At 39.9% G+C, this 21,913-nt stretch overlaps 1 protein-coding gene and 1 pseudogene across 1 annotated transcript in view; one reads left to right on the top strand and one right to left on the bottom strand.

Annotated features, from left to right (window-relative positions):
- Positions 1-21,913, bottom strand: part of IL1RAPL2 (interleukin 1 receptor accessory protein like 2) — a 1,202,505-nt gene that overhangs the window by 816,580 nt on the left and 364,012 nt on the right. The gene's annotated exons all lie outside the window — the stretch shown is intronic.
- On the top strand, positions 18,922-19,131 carry LOC111822867 (translation machinery-associated protein 7 pseudogene; annotated as a pseudogene).

The raw sequence follows: 21,913 nt of genomic DNA, 5'->3' as shown, positions 1-21,913 counted from the left end.
ATAAAACAATATGTGTACTACTGTTTCATGAAAAACTATTTGTCCTGTAAGCTTTCACCTGAAGTACAATAAAAGAAAATAAAAAAGATAATAAAAACCATTTTGCAAGATAAAACAAAGCCCTTGCAGACACAAGAGAAATGATTAAAATATTATACGCAGTTAATTTAAAAAATTAAAAACAAATGAATTAAGAAAACATTATGCACAGGTTATTTATAAAGAGTGCGTAGATCTCAAGGCTAAGCTTATTTAAGGTAGCAGGTAAAAGTTTCCACAAGAGGATGTTAAGCCGCATATACTGAGAGGGAAACACTCCATTAAAAGCATAGTGTTGGAAAGGTACATGTAGCAAAACAGTATTACAAAGAGATAAAAACACCATTTTCATCACATTACTTCTCTAATTCAAAATTTGTTCAAGCCAAACAATACTGAATGCCTCTCATTAGTCAGACCTCTGTCACTCTCTTGTAATCTCAGAAAAGTTGTTTTACCACTTTCACTTGTGGTTGCATCTTCTGAAGACCCTTCCAGCTTTAAATGCATAGGACAAGGCCTTCTGCCTCTTCTGTACCCCCTACACTATCCAGTAGTATGGCATCAGCCTTCACTTCCCAAATCTAGTGAATGGAATCAGCATTATCCATTTATTTGCCTCATAAATATTGTTACTTGCTTCTAGGCCTCTAGGCCAGGCCCACTTGAGGCCATTACCGCTGCCACATCTAGCATTTATCTTGTGGGTCCTTTACCTGAACTGGGGGCTTAGGATCCTCATTGTTGCTCCTCCTCTTTCCTTTCCAAATATGGGCTCAGATACTTCATTCACACTAAGCTACCAATGACTAGCAGCAACTTGATGAGTGGTGGAGGCAGAGAGTGTACTACAGACTAAGGCCTTAAGATAATAGAATGAAGTTCAGAGAGTGGAATTTTAGTTGCTATATAAGAGAGGTGTGAGTGATGAAAGGAGAGGAAATGTCCCAACCTTTCTGATGCCTGAAACTGTGCCATATAGGGGTTACCCCTTCCACATACGAACAATATCACTGTTGGGTGAGGATGGTGCTCACTAAGCCAAGGCCAAACTTTTCAGCTCTATTTAGTCCACTTAATATTTCTTTATTCAATGACAAAAGCCTGTACACCCCTATCCACAATCATTTTACAAATGCACACTACATGTTGGGGGAAAAAAAAAGAAAGATCTAGAGGAGAAAATATGGCTAGCTCAGTGCAGGCAAGCTCCAAAGGTAGAAAAATCCATCTGAGAAAGAATGGTGGTTCAGTATACAAAGAATCACACTATAACTTGTATCCATTGAAAAATAATAGCCTAAAATTGGCATGTATGTTAGAAAGGGTAGTTAGTGGTGCATTTACTAATTGCTTTGTTATTAGGGAGCTACCAAGTCCAGCTCAGGGCATAGTGTTTACGATACTGGAAAGCTTCTGACTTTTTCTACTTTGCCTTTGTAGTTTCTTTCCATGGACTTTTCTCTTCCTGGCACTTCTCTTCTCACTTGTTTCAGGTGTCTGGATCATTCCTGACCTCACCTCTAGATCTCAGTAGCATATCGACATTATCATCTCACATTCCCACTGTGACTCTCACATAATTACCCTTATTAAAAAGCACATTTCAAGGAAAACATGATTAGGTGTTAATTGAATGTTCCACCTTCTTTCCATGGGAGGAATACAGCTCTAGTGTGTATGGCACTGTGCTTAGCATGAAGCATTTTTACCTTTGGCACCAGTGGATTTTGTGTCGAGAATGTTAGCATCAGAAGAGACCTTAAAGATTGTCTGGTCTGGCTGCCTCCCAATTTAAATCCTAAAACCTATTTCATGTTACTAGGATTTAAATTAGGACAGAATGTCCTTCCTCAGCACAGAAGAGGTATACTGCTAGACTGAGCTGAATAGTGGTAGGTACAGTTGGTATATGGAATATTAATAAGACATCATAATGGAGATGTCAGATGACCTCGGTTTAGTTTACTTCTAGACAAATCCAACTATCTGGACTACAGGCTCCACATATATAAAATGAGGTTGTAGGACTATATATCAGCATTCCAAAGCTGTTCCTGATGAGGGGCTGTTCTTTTTAATTTCCCTCCAAAGTCTGAAGAACTGTTCAATTCAACAAATAACTGTGCATTTCTCATTAGTCACAGTTCTACTATTATGTTTGCAATTGAAGACAAGTCACTCCACTTCTTTCAGTTTCAGTATCATCTTCATTCATCTTTGTACCTGCTTCAACATCTGGTGAAGTCTTTCACTGATGAGAGAGTTGGAGGTACAAGCTGCTAGCAGGAGTGGGAGGTGGTTATGAGAATGAACCACAGATGAGGAGCAAGAAAGGCAGCTTCTAACTATATTTGTTTCTTCGCAGAGAGCCCCTGTGGGATGGGGTTGTAATTATAACACCTGGTGGTGCAGTGGTTAAGCATTTGGCTGCTAACCAAAAGGTCGGCAGTTTGAATCCACCAGCCACTCCTTGGAAACCCTATGGGGCAGTTCTACTCTGTCCTATAAGGTTGCTATGAGTCGGAATCAACTTGACAGCAACTGGTTTGGTTTGGTTTATTATTGAGATTGACCAGATAAAGCTTTTAGACCCATTTGTAGATTGAAATTTAACAACTGTGGATCCTGCTTCTAACCTATTCACGCCAAGCCTCACAAATTCACCCTTCTCCTCTGAGAAAGGAACTAACAAGGACCTCAGTTATCCTTCCAGGTTGGTGGTAGAGATAATGGTGATAGTAAGATAACACACCGGGGACTCAACAGTGACACTATCTCAAAATGTGTTCTTGGTTCATTCTTGGAGACAGCAGCTCTTTAGGGTCCTGAGTGAGCTTAATTGCTCAGTAATTGATAAGTGGTTTGTAATCTTGTGGGTCTAAAAATTTACCACTTAAATGCATAGAGCAAATCATCTGAGGCCTACCATTTACATTCTTCAACAGGGCTGGGAACTCTAGGACTAATCATCTATGTATTTCTTGAAATCTGGGCCTTACAGTGTCCTGAGAAAGTCATCTACAAGAAGCTGATGTTAATTTAATTTAATGTATGTTTTAATTTAGCAGGAAATATCCAGTATTATGGTTGTTTTCTACAAGTTAGTAATATATATCTGTATATTAAGATTTAAATTGTTTTCCTTTCAGACGATGTGAATTCCTGTGAGATGTTTCCTCCCAGGCATTCATACAGGCTTCCATAAAGTCAGTCATAAAAAGCCTTATTCCAAGGACCCCATTTGCTCTCCTCTCCCTTCTGCAGTAGTTCTGGTCAAAGTTCATAAAGTAAGAGCAACACAAATACCCTCTAGGAGGGGAAAAATAACACCCAATACTGCTTCTCGGAATGAGCAGGATTAATCACAGCTGATAATTGCATTTGCAAATTATGATAATACATCATATAATCTCATTAAATTTTGAAGCACTATGGCTTTGAGAGAGACAAAACACAGCAAAAAACCACATTAGGTAAAGCTAAAAATCCCTTATGTGTCTGAAACCTCAGAATGAATTTCTTTCAGTTGTCTTGCCCCTTATCTACACAAAACGTTAAGTGAGATTCCATAGCTATGAGAATCAGAAATTATTCCCTTTGGGGGAAACTATCTTCCTACCAAAACCCTGCTCATTACTTAAAGGGAATAATATTGTAATCCATGATTTTTGAGAGAAATGACAGGTAACCTTGGCCTAGGGGACATAAGGCTAAGAAGGCGGAAGATTCTCCCCTCTGTTTTCTAAGTTCATATAATTTTAACAAAGCTAGCTGAGGAAGCAGGGATGACTAGATGTTGATTATTTTTTATGAGGAGTTCAAAGCATTTCACTGAGAACTAACCCTCACAAAATTTGGAAGTATATGGCAAACTAGAAAGGTGGAACTATTAGGCCTATAACGTAAGCATAAGAGGAGGAAAGAGAGAAAATGGCTTGGACACACAGGAAGAAATATAAGAGAAAGAGGTGTTTAAGGTAGGATTAGTAAAATGCAACCCTGAATGCAATAGAGCAATGCAACTCAGACAATCATGTGCATACAAATCACATGGGGATCTTGTTAAACTGCACATTCTCATTAAGTCTGGAGTGAGGGCTAACATTCTGCGTTTCTTATGAGCTCCTAGGGGATGCCCATGTTGTCGGTCCATGGATCACAGATGCAGACATGTCCATAGACAACCAAGTTGTTGAGCAATCTGGGGTGCTGATGATAAAGTACACTGGTTATTCAGATCAACATCATTAAACTTTTTTAAGCATCTACCCGAGGAGTCCCTGGGTGGCGCAAATGGTTAAGTGCTTGGCTACTAGCCAAAAAGCTGGCTATTCAAACCCACTCAGGGGTGTCTCCGAAGGCAGGCCTGGTGATCTGCTTCCAAAAGGTCACAGCCTTGAAAACCCTATGGAGTTCAGTTGTACTCTGCACACGCGGGGTCGCCATGAGTTGTCAGAATCTACTTGACTTTAAATAACAACAACAAGAAGCATCTACCCTATCTGAGGCTACTTGAAAATAAAATTTATGTCTCTCCCCTTATTAAGTTTATGGTCTAGTTGGAGAGGCAATGCTTAGAGTGAGTAGTTTTCCCTAGGGTCATAGAAATGATCCTTCATGCTCAGATCTCTTTATGCATCCACTGTGCAACATAGTATTTAAATACTTTCTTGGAAGAGTCCAAAGAGAGGGCAGTTTTGGGTAGGGGAAGGAAAGCTGAGGGAGTGAGCATAGAACATCCATGGGGGATTTAATTTCACAGTTTGAAGCTATTTCACAGGTGAAATTTTTCCATTAACATTGAACAAAGCAGTTTTCCTCCTCCCCCTCATTGAGGGGTGGTGACATTTTAAACTTGAACCAAATGTGTGAATTGAATTTAGATAATATCATCTCACATTCTGCAGATGAGACCTCACAACATGTAAAAGAGGGGTATGGTGAACACCGTTTTAAGACAAATAGTAGTCATACTCTGGGTCTCAAGGTACCAAAACCCAAAAAACCAAACCCACTGCCATTGAGTCGATTCTGAGTCATAGCGAGCAAAAAGGACAGGGTAGAACTGCCTCACAGGGTTTCCAAGGCTATAAATCTTTATGGAAGTAGACTGCCACATCATTCTCCTGTGGAGCGGCAGGAGGGTTCGAACCACCAATCCTTCCATTAGCAGCTGAGTGCTTAACCACTGTGCCACGAGGACTCCTCCTCAAGGTACCACAAGATCCTTAATCAAGATGGAGGCAGGATAGGATTCAGGGTCTCCTCAACATTATCATCCTTCAATGAATTTTTAACATTACATGTGAGCATAATTTGATGAAAATCAAATTAAATCTCTGAACCTTTAAAAGTACATGCTCCTCAAAATTTCCATCCATAGCATAATTTTCAATGCTAAAGATAAGTAGGATTCTAAAAAAAATCAAATTATATTGCTTAGCTCTGAGAGGGCAACACCAAATTTTATCACCAATTCAACCTGTTCTCATTCACTAGCTGCATGTTTCCCATACATTGTAAAGATTCAACATTGGAAATTAAAAAAAAAAAGTCTACCTCCAATATTGTAAAAAAAATAATAATTAAAAAAATTCATCCCTTTTTGCGACATCAGCCTCTTTTATTATGACTTCAAGATGCAGTTGCCAACTTCAGCTTCTCCCTATCCATGTGCTTTACTCTATTTTCACCCATACTTCCTGCTGCTTATCTTGGCCAGTCATCATTTGAAATCCAGGTCACTCTCCTTTTCTGATGACTTGGAGCAGGAAAACTGCCTCATCAAGAGAGATGTGTATATTGAAAACAGGATATCAAGGTACCAACTGCAAATAGTGGATGGGCAGCCTTTTCTGGTGGTAGTTAGATGATCTGGAACTCAGAAAGTCTCTCCTGTCTAAGAATTCTTCAAGCCCTGGAAAAGGAAATCTCAGGAGTGAGATGTCTGGTTTTTCCCATTTTGTTACCTTGGGTTTGTGTAGCATTCTTGAAAGTTTGAAATAAAATTGGAAAAAACCATAGTGCTCTGTGTACTGAATTTTAGAGACAGCTGAACAGCATAGGTTTTCATAGTCTGTGTCTCAATTTTCTCATCTGTTAAATAACTATGATAATGATAATAATAAAATAATAATAGTACCTATCTCATAGGGTTGTAATGAGGATTAGAAGAAATTAATATCTACAGAGCTGTTAGGACATTGCCTGACACATAAGTACTCAATAAACATTAGCTATTTGATAACAATTACTATTTCTCATCATGGAAGAGAGGAGGAATGACCTCTTCAAGTATGGATGTGAGCATGTAGAGATGGAGGGATGGGAACGGGGGAGACAGAGACACAAAGAAAAATATGAGTAACAGGTGTGGATAAACAGATGATTAAAGCAGAGAATCACAGAAGCACATATGGAAGATGCAATGAAGCAGAGTGGTTCCTTCTACCACCCTTACCAAGTGACCCAGTTACAGACTGATAATGGTAATAAAACGCTGCTGAGAAAAGTTGAAATATGGGGAAGAAAAATTATGGAAAGATATACAGAGAATAAAAAGAAATTATCTTTCTTTAAATTTGTGTGTAGGGGGTAGATAAATAGGATATGAAAAATAGCTAAGCGCTAAAAGTTAGGCCTTTGCAATGTTCACCTGTAAAACCAAAACTATAAATGAAGGATCCTAAGCATTTGATAGCTTAAGAAGCATCTGGAGCAAGGATGAAATTCAGCATCTGTATTTTGGGTGATTATTCAGTACTCCAAACTTCTATCAAAATTAGTATCAACTCTTTGATGGCTGATTGAGTTTAGAAGCCATATCAGTTTTCACTTTCATTTTCATTAGATACAGTAATGCAGAGTAATAAAAATTAAATAACATACTGAGTGGTGATTTAAAAACAGCTGGGCATTGTATATTTGGGAGAGACTTAAGGGGCAGTAATATAATTTAAGCATGTCCTGGGTGATTTTCCTACTCAACACTGACGTAAAAGAAAGTCTATCACACATAAATACCACCAAAATGGTGAGGAAAAAAAAGAACAACATTTGGAAATCCCATTGATAACATCCTCCCATCCACAGCAATACCACTCTCTTAAACAGTCAACTCATTTCTTTACTAATCTCAGTTAACTCTGGGGATATGCAAAACCTTAGATTTCTCATAAATAATCTCGATAAAACATTATAAGTGACGTAATATTTTGATGGTGTTTACAGAACTAGATCATCTGAACTTGTGAATCTTTTACAACATCACAAGTTGTATTTTTACAAATAACACCATGGATACTTTTTCTTTAACCCATTCTTCCTCATTAAGAATACTCCATTTTAAAAGGCCTTAACTCATGGAATCCCTTCAGAAGAATTGTCCTTTTCCTATAGGATTAATACATAATGACTTTGGTGTATGGGTGTGTTGCAGGGGTTAGGGTAGTAGCTACTGACATTCTTCATTCTATAAAGGAAGGTATTATGTGTAAACAATACAAATGCTATGATTAGGAAAATAAAATTTAAGATTTTCTTTCCCCAGAGTTCATAGACCATATTTTACAAGATTTAAAACATTAGACTCCAAGACTTTATTCCCCAAATCAAGAAGAAATTTCAAAATACATAAGGCACAACTTCCAGATCACAAAACGTGCTATTTCGGTGGAGTTCGTGCCTATCATTCAAAACACCAAAATTGTGAAATGGATGGGCTTTTGAAGCATCTTATATATGTTCGCTCTTCTTTTCATTCTCCTCCTTTGTCAGACTTATCTTTATTTTACACTCAAACTTCTTCTGTGATATTTTCCTGTCTCCCTGTAAACCTGATGTTTTATTCCTTGAATTGAACTCCTTTTGTCCTGTCGTGCTTTTTGCATATAGCAGTTCAGACACGGGAGGCCTTTTTAGCTCCTATTATTTTTATTGGTGGATGACAGGCGGAACCCTTAGGACCCTACTGAAGGACCTTTAATGCTTTGCATTTCTATTCTATGCCGTTTTCTGCTTGCACTCATTCAATTTCCCACAGCTCTTGCTGCAATCTTCCCAAATTTGTTCTGCAGAAAGTCATCACTTTTATTTTTACCCCCTTTGCTTTCACTTTCGTCCCAATTACCAACCTAACTAGATTCTGATTTCCGTTCACTTCAGGAGTACCCCCACTTTTCACGTCTTCTTTCATTCTTTTGATATGCAAACCTGAGCCTATGAATTGCTTCTGCTTGCTCTCTCCTGAGTTTACCTACTGTGTAATAAGAAAGCCCTTTACCATGTCCTTCTCATATCGACTCAACGGCAACGGGTTTGGTTTTTTGGGTTTCTCATATCACTTGATGTACCATCTATTAAAATCCCATGCTTAGAACTATAGCCTTCAACTTTCACTCTGAAAGACGCTCAATTTATCTATGAAGTTCATTCTATTAAGAATCAACACTCCTCAAATGCTTTTGTTTTAGTTTTCCCTCTTTGGAAGCAATTATTTAACTGTTATTGGGTGTATTTGATTTGGGCTTTAACCAAGCTTCATCTTCTCTCTTCTAGTTGAAATGGTTTGTCTAGAAAACTTCAATAAGAAAGAAGACAGTCATATCTTAGTGATGAAACAGGTTGGGCCTCCTGAAGGCCAGCTTTCTCATCTTGATCTGTTTTTTTTTTTTTTCCCTGTTGTTGTTTGGTGAGTTAAGTGAAAGAACTCAGTTCCTTGCAAATGATTACATTGTGTAACTATAGCAAAGAGCTTAAAGAGAATGTCTACCTGTATGAGTGGACTGGACAGGGAATGTCCACAATCCTGGAGAGGGGACAGGTGCTCTGTGCATGCAGATCACAGCAGAAGAAAATGTTAGGAAGTCCAATCAGATGAGCAGTTGACATCAGGAAGGCCCAATGTTAGATAACATAGGATGTCTCAACAGGTAGGGTAGAGGTAATTGTTAGGGTAATCTGGCAGCAACTGGCTAGCTGGCAGTGACAGACTGGGTCAGGTGCAAGGTAAGAAGAGCAAGTGGTGGGGGTAGGGGACAAAAGATGGAAACCCAGTTACTTAAACTTGGGTGCCAGGCAGGGATTTGATCACGAGGAACAAGAAACAACCAGGTTACAGGAAGCAGTGTAGAAGAAGGTTGACTTGTTGTCGGGCCTAGGCTCCAATGGGTCTTTATATTGCCTCTGACTAGGGGTCAGATTGAGCATCAGGTGCTGGAGTAATGCTGGGGGTTAAAATACCCCAGTCATGGGGGCTGAAGGCAGGGAGGCAGTGAACCAGGTTTGACATTATAGCAGATTCTTGTGGTTAATAACCATAATTTAGTTATAATCAACCTGTAGCCTTCTTTGGACTTTGTACAGCACACTGAGACTGGTGTAATTGTTGTCAGCAACAGGCAACATTTTAATATAACCTTTAATATTTAGAGTGCTTAAAAATACAAGAGATTAGACCTTCTTGAAAGCATTTTAAAAGCTTTCGTATTTTTTAATTTTATTTGTACTTCAATAGATGCAGTTATTGATTTGGTGAGAGTGTTTCTTTAGAAAAGAGCTAGGGTTAATGATGGCATCATCATACCATTTTGAACATTAATAAAATAACAAAATTTATACCAATAGTGAGGTTGGAGACTGATGACAGTACAGCCAGAGCTTCTTTGACTCCTAGAATAGTCTCAGGCAAGAACCCTGACACCTAAGCTCTTGTTGTTGTTGTATGCTGTCAAGTAGAGTCCAACTCACAGTAACCTTATAGGACAGAGTAAAACCACCCCCATAGGGTCTTCTAGTCTGTTATCATTTTTTTTTTTTTTAACCAAGAGAAGTTTATTTTCTCACAGTCCAGGAGGCTTGAAGTCCAAATTTAGGGCATCAGCTCCAGGGGAATTCTTTCTCTGTCAGCGCTGGAGGAAGGTCCATGTCATCAATCTTCCCTTGTTCTGGGAGCTTCTCTGCGCAGAAACCTCAGGTCCAAAGGACACGCTCTGCTCCCGGTGCTTCCTTCTTGGTGGTATGAGGTCCCCAATTCTCCGCTTGCTTCCCTTTCCTTTTATCTCTTATAAGGTAAAAGGTGGTGCAGGCCACACCCTAGGGAAACTCCCTTCACATTGGATCAGGGATGTGACCAGGGCAAGGGTGGTGTTACAATCCCACCCTAATCCTCCCCAAGACAAAATCACAATCACAGAATGGAGGCCAACCACACAATTCCGGGAATCACGGCCCAGCCAAACCGACACACACATTTTTGGGGGGACACAATTCAAACTATGACATTCTACCCTTTAGCCCCCAGAAAATCACATCCCTGCAACACGGAAAACATATTCACCCCATCATATCATAGCAAAAGTCTTAACTCCAAGTCCAAAATCAAAAATTCCTCTTCATCTGTGAAATCTAGAATACAAGTTATCTGTTTCCAAAGGTACAACGGCAGAACAGGCACAAGCTAGACATTTCCATTACAAATGGGAGAAACTGGAGGGAAAGAAGGGATAACAGGCACCAAGCAAGTCAGCAGAACACAGTACGTTAGCCCTCAAGGCTTTGAAAATAATCCTCTGTTCTCTGGGACAATTTACATAATGGCCCTCCCCTCCAGACTCTAGGTATTGACCACACTTTCCAGATTCTGAGTGGAGGCCCCTCAGCCCTGGGCTTCAGCTCCACCTTCCAGGCCCACTGGGACGGCAACTCTGCTCCCTCGGCTTTATAGCCTGTAATCTTTATGGGAGCAGATCACCAGTTCTTTTCTCCCTTGGAGCCCCTGGGTGGGTTCAAACTACCAAACTTTCAGTTAGCAGCCAAGCACTTAACCATTACACCACCAGGGCTCCTTCATATCATCTTAGCAGAGGGTAAATATCCCCCAACAGTCCTACACTTCACTAGTATATTTACTTTTGCACTTTGAAGTAATACTTCACATCTTCTCCACTCTCCTTAAATTGGCTGGAATAGCTCCCTCTCCCGCCTCTCCACCACACTCTCCGACCCCATGCACCCATCATCTCAGCTGATAACCTCACCACACTCTCTGCTTCTCCTGCTACAATGGATGATGTGTCTCTGTTCCCATAAAAGGAATCCATCTAGATTTCTCAAGACTTCACTCCTGCAATTGTCCATTTTCTTTTTCCTATGTTATCAATCCCTCCCTCTGTGGGATTATTGTTGTGAGCATTAAAATAGTCAAGTATCTCCTAGCTGCTGAGGCTGCTTATGTTCAACCAAAAACCTCATGGGATTTATTTCCTTGGTTTGGAGGTTTACGGTCATGATCTCATGGGACATCCCAGTTAATTGGCCTAATATAATGTGTTCAGTGCTTCTGTCATATCTCCTAGTTCACTGCACAGTTCCTGGGGTATTAAAAGCTTGCAAGCAACCATCTAAGGCTCAACAATTGGTCTCTTCATCTGGAACAACAGAGGAAGAAGAAGAGTCAGGAATAGGAGGAGGATTTAGAATGTGTAGCTAATTGCCTCCATAAACAACTGTCTCCTTTGCTATGAGACCAGAAGAACTGGATGGTGCCCGGCTACCATTACTGAACATTTTGATCAAAGATTCCATAGACGAATACTGATCAAAAGGGGGGAAATGTTGAACATAATTTCAAATTCTCATGGACTCCAGACTTTCTGGAGCCAAGGGGGCTGGATGAACCCCTGAAACTGATGCCCTGAGATAATCTTTAAATATTAAACCAAAAAAAAAATCCCCTGGAGTCTTCTTAAAACCAAACAATAGTGTAGCTTAACTAGTAAAGAATGTCTGCCTTAAGCATTACACTCTTTTAAGAACTATCTATATGGGATCAAATTGATAACAGGAACTTGAAAGGTTAGATAGGAAGCTTAGCGGGCAGTGAGTTTATGTTAATGGGGGAGGAACAACTCAGAAATGGAGGGTGAGAATGGTTATACAACTCGAAGAATGTAATCAATGTCACTGAACTGTACATGTAGAAATTGTTGAGTTAGTGTATGTTTTGTGTGTATATTCTCGACAACAAAATAAATAAAATTATATCAAAAAGAAAATAAATAAACACAAGAAACTTTCCCTTTATTACCATATCCTTCTTCAGCTACTTCCCCATTTCTCTGCTCCCTCTCAGAGCAAATCTTGAAAGAGTTGTTCTTTTCAGTCTCCACTTCCTTACCCACATTCTCCCCCCAGTCCACTCCAATGGAGCTTCTGCCATCACCTCTTCACCAAGGCTGCTTTAGTCAAGATCACCAATGACCTCTGTTACCAAATACAATAATCACTTCTCTGTTTTCACCTTACACTGTTAACCACTCCCTCCTACTAGCAACACTTCCTATACTTGTCTTTAGTGTTAATACTCTGTTTTATTCTAACTCACCAGATGCTCTTTTCTCTATCTCCTTTGCTGGATTCTCTTTTTTTCGCTTAACCTTTTTATGATATCATTTCCCTGGACTCTGTCCTTGGCCCTTTTTTTTCTCTATGGACTGTCATCAGGTGATGCCATCTATTCCACAGATGGTACTTAACATCTACATGCTTATGAATCCTAAATTTATTATCTCCAGCTCTGATCGCTCCCATAATTCAGAGTCTTATGTTTCATTGCCTACTTAACTCGTCAACTTAGATAGCTAATAAGTATCTCAAACTTAATATCTCCAAAGCTGAGCTCTTGCTTTCTACCCCAAACCAGAAACTCTCACTCACTGTCTTCTTCATCTCATTAAATGGTATACCCGTATACCCAACTGCTCAGGCTAAAAACCCCAATGCTTCAGTTTTTGGAATCCTTTCCTTTTTCTTTTTCTCATCCTCTTACATCCAACCTATAAGAAATAAAATCAACTCTACCTACCAAAAATGTCATAAATTGTACCCTGGGAAGATTATCACCCTAGTCCAGGCCACGGTTATGTTTTTCTAACTACTGCAAGAATACCTTAATTCCCCTGCTCCCACTGTTGCCTTCTTCCAACCCTTTCTCAATTCAACAGCCACAGTAATCTTCAAAAAACCAGAAATACCACATCACTCCTTTGTTTGAAACCTTCTTAGGCAGTGTTGTCCAACACAAATATAATATGAGCCACAAATGCAAGCCACATATGTAAATTTGAATGATCTTATCTTAGTAGCCACATTTTTTAAAAGCTGAAACAGGTGAAATTAATTTTAAAACTTTATTTTTTAACCTCAAATCGTAAATATTATAATTTCAACATGTAGTCCATATAAAATTATTAATGAGCTATTTTATATTCAATTTCATACTAAGTCTTAGAAATCCTGAGTATATTTTACCCTCAGTACATCTCAACTTGGACTAGCCACATTCTAAGTGCTCAATAGGCACACGTGGCTAGTGGCTACCATATTGGACAATAAAATTCTAGAGAATTCCCTTCACACTTAGAGTAAAATCCAAAATATTTCCCTAAGTTCACATGAACTGACCCGTCTACCTCATCTCAAACCACGCTCACCCCTTGCCCACTATACTCCAGCCATAGTGACCGATGTATCCCTCTGCCTTGCCAAGCTCTTCCTGCCTTAGGTCTTTTACCCTTGCCGTTACTTTATCCTAGGACATTCTAACCCTAGGATGTTCTAACCCCAACCGTCGCCTTGACTGTCTACTTCTTTTAATCAAAAGGACTCCCAGTCTCTCTCTTTCATCTCACCATATTTCATTTTCAATACTTACCAATTTTCTTGTTTATTATTTTCTTTCTGTCTCCTCCCACTACTTATAAGCTCCTTGGGCACAAAAACCTTGTCTGCCTTATTAGCTACTAGATTCCTAGGACCTAGAACAGAGTCTGGCATGTAGTAGGAAATCAAGAAATATTTAATTTATTCAAGGTATAATATTCTCTTGATATCCAGGCTTTTGTTATCTACTTAATAAGCAAGTCAATGGGTTTGGTGTAACTGCATACTAGCATGTATGCTAGAATCAAAGAATATGGGATCATTTAATGTAAAAAATAGTTACAATTTTCAGTCTCGCCATAGCTAATTTCTACTTATCTTGCAAGTTTCAGCTTAAATATTACCTTCTTAGGGAAGCATTTCCTGATCCTATAGACTATTTCCCCCCTGCTGTTTGCACTCATAATACCCTGCATGTCCTCTTTTATATTATGCATCATACTTTCACTTGTTAAATACTGATTTCCCCTTAGGGGCTATAATCCCCATGAGGGCAGAGGCTGTGTTTGGTCTTTTTTATTTCTTTATCTAGCACAGTGCCTGGCATGGAGCAAGAGGTCATTCAGTGTTTGTTGGATTGAATTAGACTGAACTGGCTCATACTGGCATTCAGGCTAGTCAGTCTGAACCTCAATATACACTTGCTTATTGAAGGAAAACTGAACCTGTCATGTTTGAGGAATGACTCTATGAAAGGAGAAAAAAAATTAAAACATAAAACTATGTCTTGCTCTGGTAGCATAACTTCCCCTTCTTCTCTTATCCTACATTAAGAATTTGATATTCAGACATTTCATTGCAGAAAATTCACGAAGGTTTAAGCCTTTCAAAATAGCCACATATGTGAGTGGCTGGGTAGATATAAGTCTACTTAAATTAAAATAGTGCCTTGTTTGGAAGCCCTGCAGGTTGCTAGAGGCATGGTAGAATGGTGACACCCTTTCGGGAAGGGCGATAAGACAGATCAAAGCCAGCTTATGGATGGCAGAGAGGATAATCCCCTATCACATGAAGGATTGATCTCTTTCAGAATGAAAGGAGACTAGCTCAGCTTGACAGATGTCAACACATCGAAAAGTGGTATGTTCTGCTTCTATCATAAAGATAAACTGGAGCAAGTCCCTTCATGCTTGAGACTATTTGAACTCTGTGGCCCAGGTGGCAAAAAGAAACTACAACTAGAAGGCAACTCAATTCAGCCTGATAGCCAGGCACTTATTTACCCTTTCTTGATCACTAGCTGTTGTAACAGTTACAGTGAGTGCTTTTTATGAAACAGATCAATGTGTCTGAGTGTAATATACTAACTCTATGCACAGGTATTCATACTCTTACACCACGTAAGAGATAGGCTCTGCTCTCGTTGTGACAAACCTGCACTATTTTCTTTTGATTGGCAGGTCTTATTATCATTAACATATTACTTCCAACAAATATTTATTGTTCACCTGCTATGTGCTAGCTCCTTTTCTAGGCACTCAGGATACGGCAGTGAGCAAAACAGATAAAATCTCAGTCCTCAAGGAGCTGATATTTTAGCAGAGAGAGGCAAAGAGAAACTAGATAAACCAATAAATATGCAGCATAATGTAACTGTTATGAAGAATAACACAAGTTAAGAGGACAAAGAGTGATAATTTTAGATAAGGTGGTCAAGGAAGGCTTCTCTGAGGAGGTGTCATTTGAGCAGAGACCTGAATACAATGAAGAAGTCAGTCACGTAAATAGTGGGGGTGGGGGTGGGGAAAGGTGTTTTAGACAGAGGAAACAGCAGCATCTGTGTTGACATTTTGCTCAAGGCTGAAGCTTTGACTTCTTTAGGACAATTGCCAGTAACATATTTAGGGCCTTCCAGCCTGCCTCCTTGGTCTCCTTCTGCTTGGGAGTCTAAAATACCCAGGCTTTTACTGCCCCCTCTAGGACATGGTGCCCAGAAAAAGGTCCCATCTGGCATCCTAGCCAGCTGAGTAGGACCTCCTGTTCACTTTATTCTTGCCAATTCCCTAGTGTATTAAGCACCGCCATTACAGAGATTAAGAACACATGGATTCTTCCCTCAAGGAGCTCACAGTCTTTTCCTTGGTGCTAGAAACACATGGATTCTTCCCTCAAGGAGCTCACAGTCTTTTCCTTGGTGCTAGATCTGGGATCTGATAACCCTTTGCTCTTGTCTTTTTGGCCAAACCTCTTGGAACAATCTGGCTAGGCACGTTCCATCAACTCCACTGGGCATCTTCAAAGCCCCATCCTATCCTCCCTGGAGTAGATGCCCTGGGTACTGGATTCTTGGCCTGCTAATGGACTGGAATATGGTCTACCCACTTTGACTATGTGAAAATGATTTTGAAGGTTAAACTTTGCTGTTGTTTTTTGTTTGCTCATTTTACATATTTATTGGGATATAATTTCTAAGGAGTGAAATGGAGAGATCTTAAAGGGACAGTTCAATGAGTTTTTACAAATGCATAAACCTGTGTGTCCCACACCCTACTCAAGTTAAATAATATTTCATCACCCCAGAAAGTTCCTTTGTATCTTTCTAGTCAATCATTTTCAGAGGCAACCACTGTTCTCATTTTTTTCACTGTAGCTTAGTTTTACCTATTCTTGTACTTCATATAAATGGTATCATACAATATGTACCCTCTTGTGCCAGGCTTCTTTCACTTATTATCATGTTGGTGAGATTCACTCACGTTGTTGTGTGTATCAGCAGTTTACTTACTTTAATTGCTGAGCGATAGTCTATTGTATCCACCACCAGTCTGTCAGTTTGTTGTACTGTGGTGGCATGCGTGTTGCTGTGATGCTGGCAGCTATGCCATTGGTATTTTAAACACCAGCAGGGTCACTCACATGGTGGACAGGTTTCAGCAGAGCTTCCAGACTAAGACAGACTAGGAAGCAAGGTCTGGTAATCTACAGGAATCCCCCCATATCCTCAGGGAATACTTTCCAAGACCCCAGTGGATGCCTGAAACTGTGGATAGTACTGAATCCTCTATACACTGTTCTGTCCTATACATACATACCTATGATAAAGTTTAATTTATAAATTAGGCATAGTAAGAGATTAACAACAATTAATAATAATAAAATAGAACAATTATAACAATATACTGTAATAAAAGTTATATGAATAATGGAGCGGGACGGTATGAGATTTCATCACGTTATCTACTCATTTAACATTTTCGGCCCGAAGTTGACTGCGGGTAACTGAAACCACGGAAAGCAAAACCTTGGATAAGGGGGGGATTACTGTACTACTTGGAGCCCTGATGGTGCAGTGGTTAAGAGCTTGGCTGCTAGCCAAAAAGTAGGCAGTTCAAACTCACCAGGCGCTCCTTGGTAACCCTATGGCGCAGTTCTACTCTGTCCTACAGGGTCACTATGAGTTGGAATCGCCTCAATGGCAACGGGTACAGTTACTGTACTTTCAGAAATTAGTTAATGAAAACCTTATGGATCATAACAGAACACTATCTGATATAGTACTGGAAGATGAATCCCCCCAGGTTGGAAGGCACTCGAAATATACAGTAGCCACAACAAAGAACTCATGGCAATCATGAAAACGGTGCAGGACCAGGCAGTGTTTAGCTCAGTTGTACAGGGGGTCGCCATGAGTCAGAGCTGACTCAGCAACAACTAACAAGTCTGTGGCATGAATATGGCACAATCCATTCTCCTGTTGATAGAAATTTGGGTTGTCTCCAATTTGGGGCTATGATAAATAAAGCAGCTGTGAACATTTGTGAACAAGTCTTTCTGTGGACATATGTTTTCATTTCTCTCGGGTAAATACCTAGGAGTGGAAGTTGCATCAAAGGGTTGGAAGAGATTTGAATTTTAATGTATATCAAACTTCGGCTCTTGAGCCAGACTATCTGTTGGTAATGTTATGAGCCCTTTCCTGGGTGCTGACAGTATTGACTCTGGCTGGAAAACCACAGTATAAGACAGTAGGGCATAGTGGTTAAGAGTGAGATCTCTCGACTCAGACCACGTAAGTTCACATCTTGGCTCCATCACTTAATAGCTGTTATGCCTTGGGCATGTTAATTAGCCATCCTGGACCTTGGATTCCTTATATATAAAATTTACTTCTCTCTTATGGTTGTGTAGTGTCTGGGCACTTCATAAAGGTGAAATAATTGTTGACTTGGTGGTGGGAGGACATAAGTCCTATCTGCATGTCCATGGAAGTTTCAGTGAATATAACTTTAAAGGAAAGGCAACTATACACCAAAACATATGCAATTAAATCATAAGGAAACACCAAACTCTGAGCTTAATAGCAAACAAAATTTAAGCAAAATGATTCCCCTTAAATAATAATGCACAACCAAAGACTGATTAGTTGTTCACCTTTATTCTTCAAACTTCACAGAAATGTTATACTTTCTTATTAAATAATATTGGCCTGCGTGGTGTTGTTGTTAGGTGCCATTGAGTCAGTTCCAACTCGTAGCAACCATATGTACAACAGAATGAAACACTGCCTGGTCCTGTGCCATCCTGTGTACGTAAGTCTACTATGTTCCCACATCTCTGCAAGTGAATTGTTGACATTCACAGGAAGTGCCAATAATAACAGCTGAACTTGCATAATATTAATAGGAAGATCAATTCAGCAACATCATTAGAGACAATATCACTCATGCATAAAGATGTTGAAACTATAAAAAACATGACTTTGTAATTAGTAGTTTATATATGCTTTATTTATCAATTTCAATAAAATCAATTTCCCAACTCTCTCTGCTGAACACTGTTTTTGTCAGTAAGCATTAGGCAATTAAAAAAAAAAATGTGCAAATACCAAGGAAACTTTTCTTTCCCTTCAAGTGACTCAGTTTGCAATGTCAAGGTGCCCAGCTGTTTGATTTCACAACTGCAGCAAATTCCAGGACACAATTCAAAACACGTAATGGTGACTTTTGGAAGGAAACTGTGAGCACTGATGTAGCTATGGACTCTAATCCGAAAGAAAACGAAAATGTAAAATCTAAAATTAAGTTTTCCCTGTTCTTCTTCAAGCTAATATCACTGAACAGTATGACTGGAGCTAGGGATGGCACTGAAGCTGGTATAACCTTAAATTGATTTTAGAGCTTTGCGTCCAGTGGCAGAGCTTCAGAAGAGGTGGCAGGCACCATGTCCAGCAGTGAAGGTGGCAAGAAGAAGCCCCTGAAACAGCCCAAGAAGCAAAGCAAGGAAATGGATGAGGAAGATGAGGCTTTCAAGCAGAAACAAAAAGAAGAGTAGAAGAAATTCGAGTTGCTAAAAGCGGAGGCCGCAGGAAAGGGCCTCCTGGCCACAGGTGGAATTAAGAAATCTGGCAAAAAAATAAGCCGTACTTTATAGACCGAGGCGATGGTGACCCTTGATTCCATTCCTGTTTAAACATCTGGATTCCTTGCTATAATATCTGTTGCCACCTGTAGTTAGAATGAAGTGTTGTCTTGGAGCTTGCTGTACCTTTAACAATAAACTTCTGTAAAAAAAAGAAGAAATCATACAATGGTTCATCTCTTTAGTTCTTCTCACTCAGTCATTCCTATCTTAGCTGTGCGGTCAGAGTAAACCCAGTCCAGAATCCTACCACAGTCTGCACTTCAATCTTTGTTATGCCCTGAATTATGTACCATCTGGAATTAAACCAACTCATTTGAAGAAAAAAAAAAAAAAAACTTTTTAAAGGGAAACTGAAAGGTTGTTTAGATTTTGTGGCCTTTTCCATTCTTTGAATGGAAAGAGCCAAACTGCAAACATTCATGTTGTACACAGAAGGCCCAAAGAGAAACACCAAATTCCTGATTTTCCCTAATCACATTACTGGTGATATGAGAGTCAGAGTTCCGCCTCTGACAAAGCCATGATGTCTTCCTTGATGTCATCCATAACTGCCCCTGAATCTCTGTAGCCCCCTAACCACATTATGCAGCTGTAATCTATGGATTTGTCTGAAATCACTATGCCTTTTAACCACTTTATCCAGGTAAATGTCCTGAATTCCTCCTATAAACTAAAACGCACTCAAAATTCTGGGGTAGGTGGGGGAAGCTCAAATTAAATAACCTGCATTCCACAAATGCTTGTGCATTTTTATGGGCTTATTTAGCCTGTCATTTATGAACTGAGTTAGGTGCACCCCTCTGTGTTCTTCCTGGTACTCCTTTAACTCCCCCACTTACCTCTATTATAGTACTTATCACACAGCTGCCAGTTAGATTTTTTTTCTAAAATGCAAATCTGATTGTGTCACTCCTCTGCTTAGTATCCTTCAGTGGATTCCTGCTCTTTCCAAGGCCAGACTCTCTACTATGGCCTACAAAGGCCCTTCAGGATGTGGCCTTTGTTTACCTTTCTAGGATTGTCTCCTGTCATCTCTTCCCTTCCTCCTCAATTCTAGCCAATCTGGCCTATGTATGCCTCCTCCAAGAAGCCACACTCACCTTCCTGGATACATTGTTGTTGTTGTTAGGTGCTGTGGAGTTGATCTTCCACTCACAGCAACCCCATGTGACAGTGTAGAACTGCCCTATAGGGTTTTCTAGGCTGTAATCTTTACAGAAAAAAAAACCTGTTGCCGTCGAGCCGATTCCGACTCATAGAAACCCTACAGGACAGAGTAGAACTGCCCCATAGGGTTTCCAAGGAGCTGCTGGTGGATTCAAACTGCTGATCTTTTGGTTAACAGCAGAGCTCTTAACGGCTGTGCCACCAGGCGAGTTGGAATTGACTTGACAGCAATGTTTTTTTTTTTGGTGGGGTGGGGAGGGGAGGTTAATCTTTACAGGAGCAGATCACCAGGTCTTTCTCCTGCAGAGCCACTGGGTGGGTTCAAACCACAAACCTTTCGGTTAGCAACCAAGCGCTTACTGTTGTGCCACCAGGGCTCCTTCCTCAAGGTATTAGGGGATGTTCTTCCTGCTGACTCAAGTGTCTCCTCCCCACCCCCACTCCCATCCAAATTCTTATTTTTTAAAAAATAAGGAGACACTTCCAGTGACACCTCTATCTAGCAGTATTTTTGTTTTTGCTTACACATGAACAACTCACATCTACATAAAACTTTAGGTGTCCCTCTTTTGCTCTCCCTTAGCTCCTACTGAATAACTTTATCACAGCACTTAATGCTTTTATGATTGTGGATTTTCTCAGTTGTCTCAACTGCCATATTATGAACTTGCAGTAGGCAGGGACACCGTTTTGTAAATTTCTGTATTCCCTAGAGCTTGTCTCAGTGCCTGTCTCAGAGTATATGCTCAAAAAATGTTGGCTTAAATGATACAACAAAGTGGGGGGTAACGTTAAAATTCTAATTGATGCACTTATTTGAGTCCCTAAAGGCATAGTCTTGACCTTTAAACCTCTAATGTGAATACAATGTGTACAGTCTGGGTCTAACTCATTATCCTCCATGACCTGCTGGACACCCCTTCTGGCCTTCTGTTGGAAGGCAGAGTTTTGGCATTCTGCCCATTCTTTGAAAGGCTTTCTGGCCTTGTGTGTTCTGCTTTCCATCTTTATTTCGGGTTCGGGCCTGATTCTAAGACTCTTGCCCTTCCTCTGGCCCCTTTGTGGGCCTCTCCTTTGAGTCTCCCTTTAGCCAACTCAAGTAATCTCTCTGGTTCCTTGACCAGTGATTTCCAGGTTATATGCAGCATGAAGTCTTCCTTTGCCCAGGTTGCCTAAAAATTTAAATGTACTAAGATATTAAAATTTTGTAAATAAATGGTGAGGCATTGAATAGAGCTAAAATTAATTGTCTAGAGTCTCCAAACGCTTGAGATCTTGGGGTGGGGAGGCATGGAAGAAAGGGTAGAGGAAAATGAACAGAGACCAAGTGGCTTATGGAAATCATATATTCCTATTCATCCCCATCTTTTATTCTCCTAAACATTCTCACTATTCATTGTTCTCCAATAGCAGTGTTCCTTTAAATCCACAGAAGAAGATTCTGTCCTAATGTCCCCCAGTGGACAACCGAATTTGGGGCCACTTTCCATGCATTCAGTCACCTTCTGGTTCTTTCTACCAGACTTCACTGGGGTTAATAAGGCCAGATATCCCTACTAAAGCATTTCTTTCTCTAATAGGCTCTAAATATCCTGTAGGGATTAGGCCAGCATCCCTAAAGTAA

This window comes from Trichechus manatus, unplaced genomic scaffold, assembly GCF_000243295.1.
Source record: "Trichechus manatus latirostris isolate Lorelei unplaced genomic scaffold, TriManLat1.0 scaffold00221, whole genome shotgun sequence".
NCBI classification, from domain to species: domain Eukaryota; kingdom Metazoa; phylum Chordata; class Mammalia; order Sirenia; family Trichechidae; genus Trichechus; species Trichechus manatus.
This window is presented reverse-complemented; position numbering and strand designations above follow the sequence as displayed.